Source organism: Varanus komodoensis, unplaced genomic scaffold, assembly GCF_004798865.1.
Source record: "Varanus komodoensis strain SLA01 unplaced genomic scaffold, ASM479886v1 scaffold2, whole genome shotgun sequence".
NCBI classification, from domain to species: domain Eukaryota; kingdom Metazoa; phylum Chordata; class Lepidosauria; order Squamata; family Varanidae; genus Varanus; species Varanus komodoensis.
In genome coordinates this window covers 36,932,134-36,943,570 of record NW_025335568.1, presented here as the reverse complement: position 1 = coordinate 36,943,570, position 11,437 = coordinate 36,932,134, and positions in this window count along the sequence as shown.

Here is an 11,437-nt window from a genome sequence, read left to right as displayed (position 1 = left end):
CTCTGTTTGGTTTCTCTTCATTACATTTATCTTGGTGTCTCTTATTATCCCCTCTTTCCATCAGACAAAATACTACAAAGTGTAATCCCCAATCAGTTTTGTTTTTGCTCAGAGGTGTCTGTCCAGGCTTCATTGATGGACATCATCTCCATTCTAAATCAAACAGTTGGTCTAAATAAATAACCACCTCAAAGCAAGTTGTTAAATGATACAAGAGTGGCAGTGTACGCAAATGTGCCACATTTTATGCCGTATGGGGTAAAATGAAAGATTTTCACAGTCATTGTTTCACAGCCATGATTCCTCTGTAAGGACGACTATTTTCAAACTGCAAGGCCAAACTAATCATGTCAGTATAGATTACACAGCTACCATTCCTTAGTTTGTGTAAATGAGAGTTATTCTCAGCTGGGTTGGGTCCACGGCTTCAATGGAGGAAGATTTATGCTTCTCTTGCATCCATTTTCCTCCAAAATTCACTCCTGCACACACATACACCAACACACATAGGCAGAAGTTGAGAGAGAGAGAGAGAGAGAGAGAGAGAGAGAGAGAGAGAGAGAGAGAGAGAGAGAATTCCCCAGTAGAATTAGTAGATTCTTTTTTTTTTCTTTCTTAAATTATAGCATGCTATTTTTTAATTTCAGAGTGAAATAGGTGGGGGATGCAGCTTAAACTCTCCTCTCCTAAAATAGCATGGATCAGATTCCGATCAGGACTGCACACACTTGTATGAAATAAAGAAAAATGGCAGTTACGCTGTTGCAATTAGCAGAACGTGTACTTTGTTTGTTATCCACGCTATCGTATGGTGGCCCACAGTGTCATTTTGTTCCAGTAATGTAAGGACAGCAATTTGCTGACAATTGCTTGGACAGCAGCAACACAGCCAATGCGTCCCCAAACCAGAAGTACGGAGAGTACATTTCAAATAATTGCTACCAGGTGCCTCCTCCCAATTCCCTCAGCATAAAATGGTCAGAGACATGACGGCAGTTTGAAGAGACTGGGTCAGCACCCTTTGGTGCTCTCTAGAGTCAGTTCAAGCATTTGGCAAGAGCACATGATGCCGTCCTATGGGCTGCTCTTGCATTGCTAAATTTTTCCCCGCACATGTCTCTGTGGGGCATTATGCAAAGGGCCTTCATCTTAACTTATTTTTTAACATGAAAAGGGATTTTGATGCATCAACCATATTGTAGTATTACTCATGTCTTTTCCCCAGCGTGCTTCCAAGGTTGTGTATTTTTCTGTGCTAAAGCACATGGTTTATATACACACAAGGGCCCTGTGATATCTCCACTTACATGGAGTTCAAGGCCGTGAAAGTCTCTTACCTGGGAGCTGATGCTGCCAAACAAGAGTTTTCAGCTAGATAGAAATATGGTCTGACTCACTATAAGTCTGGGGTTTGTTTTATGCTCCTATGATTTAGAACCAGCTCTTCTTTTTGCTATTCAACTCTTAGAGAAAATGTCTGAAGTGAATAGATTGGAAGAACACACCTAACAGTCTGAGGGATGCTTGCGCAAAAAGAGCCAAGGAGAATTCTGTCACACATCCAAAAGAGAGCCCAGTTTATTGAGGGATTCCCCCCCCCCACCCTAAAACCTTAAACCAGGACATGATAATCTAATCAGGATTAGCCACTAACCTTTCATCTTGAATAGGGTCCTGGAATAAAATTCAAGAAGGGTTGGCAGGCCTGATATTACCTGTCATCTGTTCTATACTTCTAACAAACTAATTAATATATACACAGCAGATATGGTACAACAAGAGATTTGTTGCACATGATCTGCATCTGTTTGGACTTGTTTAATTAACCTTGGAAATATACTCTCTGTTGGAAAGGTGATACACAATTCTGGACTTTTGATAAGACCAGGTCTGTTTTTATCATGTTATGGTATTGTAAGTTGCAAAAAGAGAGAGGAAAACCTGCAGAAAATGCTTTGTTTTGTTTGTGTGTTTTTGGGTTCAATTCATATTTTGGCTGGATCAGTTGCAATGCTGAAAATGGGCTTCCCCAACTCCTCCTTCTCACAGCAGCTCCTCCAGCTCCCTCAGCATGCTACAAATCAAATGATTCTGCAGAATTTAATGAATGATGGAGTCAAGGGATGGCGTATTCCCCAAAGCTCCAGGGAAAGAACCTTCTGTGAGAGGAGTCCTTGCTTTTGTAGAAGACAGAGCCTGGATCCCACCCTTAGTGCATCTCCAAAGCGCTTCAGAAATACCATCTCAGTTCTCTAAGTTTCCTTAGTAGTATATTATCTCAGTATTGCAGGTGAGGGTTCAAAGCCTGGGGACAGGATGAGTTGTCTAAGGCCACCTTGTTTTAGCAGTAAGATACAAAGCAGAAATGTTTTTGTTTGACAAGCCAAGTGTGCAGGTAACAGCCATATATTGTGGTTGCCACATGCCTGATACATCCCAGTATCTGCAAACCCAGCCAAACAAAAAGAAGGCTTATCACGAATTAGCCGGATTCCATGCATGCTGATGGGCAGTGCTCAGCATGGCGGATTACAAGCTGTGCAGGAGTGCACATCACGTATCACCTTCTGTAGGATGGTGATATGTTGCTTTTTGGCCATGAGTTGAGCCATGCAATTTCTGGAGTTGTTATTGAATGGCTGAGACTCCCAGATTCTTGTTTCATGCTGCTACTTGTGGGGCTCAGTGCATCTACACCTGATAAACAGTTATGTGGACACTGCCAGTGTCCTTTTATGAAAGAGGAAACAAGGTAATCAGGATCAAAGCTGACACTGTTGCCAGCTATACATTGGCACATGTGCACGCATATGCGAATCAACATATATCACCATATAGGTAGTGCTGAATTCTAGATATGGAGGGGAAAGTCAGCCACACAAGCAACATGTTGCACATGCTGAATCAGGCCAACAGGGTTCCAGTGTCCAAAACAGTATGACCTTGAATGCCATTTTCTGGAAGCAAGAGGACCCCATTGCACGCATATCCTATTCAAAGGCATCTGGGTGGCCATTTTTGGACACAGGGCTGGACTAGATGGATCCTTGCTCTGATTCAGTGTGTCCTTTCTTATGCTCTTACTCACATCTTGTAAGAATTTAGGGTTGCTCCTTTTCCCCAAGTCAAGGTTACTTTGGCACCCTTCTCCTTCCAGGCAGTAAGAATAGAATAATCAATTAAGAATTTGCTGTCCTTATACAACACTGAAAATCAGCTACTTGTGAGGTGGCCACCCCACTCTGCCTAGTGGCAGAGGCAACCCAGGAAGGACTCCTTTTCTCATTTTAAAAAGTCATTTTCTGGTCCTCGTGGTCGCAAAGATATATGTTTCAATATAAGTAAACAACTATTTCTTCTGTAGCTGTTCAGATCCAGACTCTTACTCACTATTTTATTATGACTTGTCATTATAGAAATGTTCTAATAATAATAATAATTATTATTATACCTAATGGGATTAGATACTTTACTGGGTTAAAAGTATTGTGACTTTAAAAACATAGGAAATAATGTTTCATATGTTTATGAGAAGAATGAAAACTATAAGTATACAAAGCCAGGCCAAAAGCCACACTTTCCACTTATACTGAAATAGCATCTCATTTTTTAAATGCATTGCTGGGTGTGGTAATCTAAACAAAGGAAAAAGTCCTGTTTATGTCATACAGACTTACTTCCCAAAAATAATTATTAAGCACTGAAACTTTGCTTTTCTGTTGACCAGCAGGGATGGAGTCATTGACCTGGTTTACATGACATGACACAACAGGGTGGATTGTTGTGCCATCTGAATCCAGACCACTTCCCTCAGGGTGGCTTATTGTGGGGTATGAAGCCACACTGATAACCTATGTCTTGTTCTAGGGGTTGCTTAACTCATGTTGAGTTGTCCTGTCATGTGAATTAAGGAGAGGACTCTCATTATGGGTTACAAGGATCCATCAATGAGCCACTTTTCAAGAACAGCAAAAACTCCTCCTGCTTTTTGTGATATCAGCCTTTATTTATTTATTTTTCGATTTATATCCTGCCTTTTTCCTACAAAGGGCTCAAGGCAGCTTACAACCTCTATCTTATCCCCACAACAACCCTGTGAGGTAGGTTGGGCTGAGAGTCTGTGATTGGCCCAAAGTCACCCAGTGGGCTCCATGGCTGAGCAGGGACTAGAACCCAGGTCGTCTGAGTCCCTGTCCCAGGCTCTTAACCACCACGCCACACTGGCTCTCCCATGTCACTAACAGTGACTGTCCCCCAGCTATGACCAAGTGGCACCCTGAAGTGACCATCACTGGTCCGCCACCCTTTAAAGAAGTATTGTTGGCTCCAGAACATTGTTTCATGACCAACCCACAATGCATATCTCATTCACAGGGTGGCTTAATGAATGGTGCTATGTGAACACAGCCTTTGCTACAATAATAGTGTTTGCTTCTTGTGAGAGTTGCTTTCATGGGCTATTGAAAACACCCTTGTTACCTGAATGAACTATGCTGTATTGTTATGACAGAGATGCAGGAGAATCAGTTATGCTTGAATGGATTTTAATCCATCTAAAGAAGAGTAATTTAGCTACCCATGGCTTCAGTGTCTTCCAAAAGTCCCGGTTCCAATTATGCTGATAATTCTTTTCTGGGCCAATATTTGTGGCAGCAGAGAGGGCAAGGGCCATTTGAATTTCCCAAAGCTCTTTGGGCAATAAGCAAGATTATTCCAGTTATACAATTTGGCTTGCATACCGTATTGTTTGTTTGAGCAGTCAGAAGCGGGAAAGTGACAGAAAGGGAGCCTATTTGCCTTGACTTCAGGACAAAGTCTGGTGCCTGATAATCCAGTGATGATGGGAGGCTGCCCGGGAAGCCAGTTCTATGCTTCGAGCTCCAATGCCGAAAGACCTTCATGTTCAGCATCATCTGTGGTCGGGATGGTTTCATTTTGTTAGCAATTGGCCTAATTTGTTCTGCTGTCTTATTCCTTGGCTGGTTAGCCAGGGTAATTTATGTTTATGACTCAGTAAAGTTTGCCAAGAGCTATTCCCTTTCTGGATCCGTCTGTATTATTCAGCTATTTCTGCTGATGCTCACTACTCAAAAGGAGGGGACCGTTTGGGTGGTAAGGAGGAGGAGAAACCACCATCGCTGTCAGTAGAAGGTGGCATTTATTGCTGAACTCTTCACATTTCTATGAGGACTAACTCAGGGAGCCCAAAAACACACACCAGCATCCAGTAGGCCTTGGCGTGTTGCCAGCACGTGCAAATCCACCAGTAAGTTTTCCAGGGTGATCTTGCATTTTAAGAGACATCATCCAAGAGTGACCTTATGCTTTCCAAAGAGCTGTGCCGTCCACTTCATACAGTGATGAACACTAAGGTTAAAAGGGTTGATAGGCTCCATTGAGCCTTGCAACCAAAGCGGAAAGTGGGCAGTGGGTGGGGGAACGGGGCGGGGGGGGGGAGGGATGCTGGTCTTAATGAAAACAAGGCAGCAAAGTCTTTGAATTGTTTTTCAGATTTACTGGAAGGTTTGCAATCTATGACATGCCAAGGAATTAAATAATATTGCTGAACGCTCCTGGCAGCTCTACCGCTTGGGTCTACATCCATTGTTGTTTCAAGGGAAAAGCATTGCCTTGCCAACTGTTATTTGGATTTTGACTGCTGTGCATCACTCAGAGCTCATCAGATGTCTGAATATTTCAGTGGCTCTCCATTTTCCTGGTGGTTTAAGGGACACTTTGCTTCCTAGGACTAGCAATACACTTCACGTCAGGAAAGAGAAGGGGGTCCTTAGAGCATTAAAATAGGGTAATCAGCAGGTTAATTTTAACTGGGTAATCATGTACCAAGTTAACTAATTAATTTGCAAAACAATTTTTCTTTTTGAAAAAGAGAGAGAGAAGGCTTCTTAAAATTCATAAGCAGAAGTCCCTCTCAGAAAAAAAAAGACACACACACTTTCCTTTTACAGTTTTTTCTTTATTTGGATAGCAGTAATAAACAGGAAGCAAAATATTCTCACAACACTACAAGCATGTTTTCATTTCCCAGCATTGCCCAAGAAGTACAGCTTCCCAAGAGAGTCCTTGGCAAGCAGCATAAATCAGACTAATGGCAACATTCATGTCCATACTTTGAAGATGGCAGATTTTCCCTACCATCTCTGAAGAGGCACTTCTTTTGAGCTACCGGTGGTGGAGGTGGTTGGTTGGAAATACTGTTGGTGTGGAATTTGCTTTCAGACCACTAGGAAGCCATGCCTGTTCCCAACCAATAGGGATTCATCTATGTCCTATTCCAAGGAAGGATGGACTATTCAGAAGAGTGCCAACCTATGCCGATTTCTGCAGGGGTAAGAAACCTTTATTTGCATGGAAAACAATGGAAAGCATCATGTGAACAATTTACTCTCTTCTGCCTCTGCCTCTCCCCATGAGTAGGATGGTGTAAATTGGTGACCTGTAACAGCAGGAGGCTGGACCTGATGTCTTTCTTGGCCCTTTCTGACTCTACCATTCTATGATTCTATGTATCACTGGATTATTGACTGTCACAGAAGATGTCAAGAACTGAAATGAAATTTCTTTCTTGGGAAAAGCTTCCACTAAAGGGAAGGTAAAAGCCATAGCAGCCTTGAAACTAAAGTGATTTTTTAAATTTTTTTCAATTCTCTTTTAAAATGTGTAACACTCTTCACCCGCCCTGCCAAACAAAGAGAGCTATGCTGACTCGAAGAAAAAGTCAAAATCCATATTAGTGTAATACCTTTTTATTAGGCCAAACTGAAAATCACAGAAATGTACAAGTACTCCAAATCTTTTCATCAGGCAAGATGTTACCCCCTACCCCCAAAGGCAGGTTTGGTAGGAGGCAGGGCATGGGGAGTCATGGTGGGAAAGTCATGGTGCGCACATATTTAGAGTCCCAAGATAAAGTAGGGAAGGAGCTGCTACAGATTGTGGGTAGTATCCAACAAAGCCACTCTACCTCCCATGCCTCAGTTGCACAAGTGGGAACCCCCAGCTGAGCAATGGGAAAGCAGCATTTCTTGAAAGAAAAGAGTGGGAACATTTGTTTCTTCAGGTGGGCCGATCAGCTGAGCAAGCTCTGCAGACCTGTGTCCTTCTGGAAATGAGCCTTTGATCTGATTTCTGATTGCACTGGAAGCCACCACGCTCCCTTTCTGTAAGTGGGAGGTCCCCACTGCCATGAAAGCAATATTGACCTGCCCATTACGATCAGGCTCTGCAGGTCTTGGTTATCGTTTAAGTCGTCTTCATCATTTGTGTACAGCTTCTGGTGGCTCTGGATGTGCCTTTGCATCCTCACCAAAAGCCACCAGTACGATGGGACTGAATGTGCATTGAAATGGGGTGTGGGATGCACTGACCCTGATGAGCACCTGCATTTTCACACATGCCCTTGGCGGAGAAGGGCTGTCCAATGCTTGCACGCAGACTGAGCAAATGACTTTAAAAATAATTTCCTTGAATCAATTATTCGATGGGAGTGCATCTTGTGCCATTTATTCATTTTCTCTTAGGAAACAGACAAAGCCTTAAAATATTAACTTTCTGGACTGAGAAATGCAAGAGAGCTTGCATGACGGTGTGCCCTTTAAGGGAAAGGACGTATTTCAGCTGTATCAGCCAATATTTTCCCCAGTGAGAGGTATTTTAAGGCTTATTCCTGACATTGAAGTATCCTGGTATATAGTTACAGTGATCTATTTGCGTTGTGACATATTTGCTAAGATTAATGTCCTCTGTTCATTTGGTGTCACTGAAATTGCATTGTGTTCACGTCTCGTATCCCGTTTCCTCCACCTTGCCATTGCGACTTCACTCATTCCCATGCCATGAACAGGGAGTCATAGAATAATGTAAGTGTGTTTCAGACTGGATCCTAAATCTGAACCATCGATTTTATATTCCCAGTCCCCCTGGGGATGTTTCCAAAAACAGCAAAGTCTAAAGACTTCCCAAGGGCTAATCCAGTTCGGGGTCAGATGGCTTCTTTTCAGATTCCATCTTAAGAGAGTTTGGGGACAACAATTGTTTTTGCTGTCTGTGAACTGGAGAAAATCCTGTAGCCTTAGTGTGAACAATGAGTGGAATTTTAGAGCAGTATGGCTGTTTGCTTAACACAATGGAAGTTGGTACAAACTGGACTTGCAAGTGTCAAGTAGACAGTGTGGGAAAATCTGTATTACCGCAACTGAGTCAACAGAGTTCTGAATGCATGAATGCTGACTTAACTGTAACTACAAAAACTATCCGGTCAGCTTCAATAATGGCTGAAAGCAGAGGCAGCTTCGGAAGGAGTTAAACACAGAAAGCGGGGACTTGACAGCTACAGGATAAACAAAGCAGGCATTCAAATGATTAGATATACCACACAATATGCAATCAAAATTGCTTGGTTGGAGTCAGACGCAAGTCTGTAACTCTCTAATTGAATATGAACTAAAGACCAGGAAAGATGTTTCTGTCCTTAGAGTAAATTACATTAATACATTGTGAAAGTTAAAACAAACAGTGATTAGAGAACAAAAGAAATGCCTGGTCAATTCTCATGTGGCTGCAAATTAAACAGTTAGTGCATTGGACAAACCATCTCGGATAGTAATGGGAATTCAGTTAGACCAGGCAAGTTTGGGTTAACAAATCAGGTTTAATACCTTCAGTTTCCGATTTTTTCACCCCTAAGGGAAGCATTCCAATTAACTGTGGAATACATCAGAGTCATAAGTATACCTATGGACAATACTTCTATTTAGCACATTTCTGTTTCCAGAATAGGAATCAGACCCCATTTTTGTATGAGCTGGGCAAGAAAAAGAGATGATAAAAATGCTGATAATAAGGGATCTGCATTTTGCTGTTACTAATTGAACAGGACGACTTCATGGGGACTGACTGGAGATTTTCAGCTCTGTGTTGTGCAAGCAATTATTTTGCCATATGATTATTTAGTATGGCTGAGATTCAGATTCTTGGAACGTTTATGAGGTATAAAAATATGAACAGATTCAGTGAGAGCGATTCAACATATCCAGTGCTGGTTTGCATTCCTGTTGTCAAGTATTATGCATCGTGTTTGCCTGTCAACTTTTCAGTTGTGATGCGCCTCATCCCACTTTGATGGGGCAAGAAATGAAGGCCCAGGGATGCTGTAAGAAAAACCCAATATATTTCATTGGTTTTCTTTAGACTCACACTATGTGTGACCAGACTGTTGCAATGGCCCAGGAAGTGCTGAGTTTCTAACATCAATCCTGGTTTCTGTTATTAGTTAGAGTAAGTTGCTTACCAGCCAAGTCAGCAGCTGAAGAGCTGGAGTACATGTTCAAAGTTTTATTACATGGGCAGCCTTGCATCACAGGTGGTTAGACAAGTTCTGTCAAGATATCTAAACATTTTAGGATATTTGGACATATTTATTCTGGTTTATGCTTCTCGTGACTGTGTGATAACAAATCGATCCTAAGCTCCAATACAAAGAAGAGAAGATAGAACTATAAAGTTACTAAGTGTTTATTAGAAATCAAGGGCTACTGCTCTCTGTGGACTGCGTCCAGGGCTGGCTCTGGCTTCCCAGAAAGCACTTCCATTTGAACAAAGCACCTGCTCTCTGCCCGTCCACCAAACCTCCTTAGACCTCCCACCCACTGGAAAGTCGGGGGTTGTTCCAGAACACCATGCCACATGGTGCAGAGAGCATGAGGATGGCAAACAGCAGGTGCAAGCATTCCCAGCTAAAGCAGGGGTGGGCAACCTGTGGTCCCGCAGATGTTGCGGGATCGCAACTCGCTTAGTCAGCATAGCTAATGGTGAGGAGGAGGACTGCAGCTGCAACCCCGCCGTGTCTGGAAGGCCACGTTTGCTTAGCCTAGGCAAGCACTGAGGGAAAGCCACTGTGGGGCGCACCCCACTCTGAACCCATATAATTAGCAATCCTTCTGCACCTCTAAGAAAAGAATGTGATGATCACTAAGTCAGACGTGGTTAAACCAAGCAATGCAAATAAGATGTGGGTAGGTTTTATTAATCCCCGCAGTTCTCAGGAAAACATTGTTTAAAGACAGAAACTCTGTTAAACCACATATTACTTAATAGTATTACTTTTACTCTTTAAAAAACAAGCTCATTACATCACATAGTGATACGTTTCTGTGGGCAATTTTTCCTCCTGTTCCTTCTCCTCTTCTTCCTTAAAACCAGTTATGCCGGTGTGCAAACAGCTGCTTTTGAATGGTTGATATTTATCTTTGGTCTTCCTTTGTCTTCCAGTTCAATCTGGCCTTTGGCAGAACTCCATTTCATTTTGAATTTCTCTGGAAAAAAAAGCTGTCATTTCTCTCTTCCTCTGCACTTCACAAAACTAGGAGAATAAATGCCACTGTCTGGTTTTTAAGTGTGTTGTGGGAATTTTTACACAGTGTGAGGTGCAATTCTGTGTGTGTTTAGGTAGAAAAAAGTCCTTCAACTCCTCATTCTGGCTTAGGAAGGCTGGGAGGTGGAGGAGTTTTTGCTGTATAAACCTGATTGTGCCTTCAGTCTCTTTCTTTTGGTCTTCTGGGGGCTCTGCACTAGAACACCTTCCTTTTCTTTGAAAGCACTGATGTGAAATTTATGCAAAATACATTTACCATTGTTGGCCCACATGCGAATGAATACAGCACAGCTTTCACTGTGCTGAACTTTTAGTCTTGTGTCACAAATGCAATTGTAGGAGAAATAGGAGGATTTGGAAAGGCGCTGCGTGCAGGTTAAAAAGTTTCTGTTTAATCTGTTAGCCTGTGTGCAAGTGCAAAGGAGTGGATAAGCAAGGAAGAGCCTTTTTAGTTTCCCTTTCCCTTTTCCCCTTTTCCCCCTTTCCCCTTTCCCCCTTATTTTTATTTTTATTTTTTTCAGGGAGGGTATAGACAGTTCCTTCTGTCCACTCACAAGAAAATGGAGGAGAAAGTGATGGGGAGAGAAGAAGGGGCAGCTGTGGTACAGCTTGCTGCTGTTCTCCCACCTATTATTATTATTATTATTAATTATTATTATAACATTTCTATGCCGCCCCTTGCCGAAGCCTCGGGGCGGCTTACAACACAATAAAATACATTGAAATACAATAGAACATAATAAATTACCATTAAATACAAAAATACAAAAAATACACTGAGTATTATGGGGTGAAGCCAGCTGAATCCGTTTCTCGATCCCCTCTGCCCAAAAGCAATTTCTGAAAGCAAGTGCAGCCGCTCTCCTGATGCTGATGTTCCCAAGAGTAAGCACAATGGAAGACAATGTGACCTACTTCTGAGCAGACATAGACATGGATGTATTTTCAGCTAGTTGTTTCTTACAGGGCAGAAGATAGGGGAAGCAGCATTGCATTTACTCCGAGAGAGAGAGAGAGAGAGAGAGAGAGAGAGAGAGAGAGAGA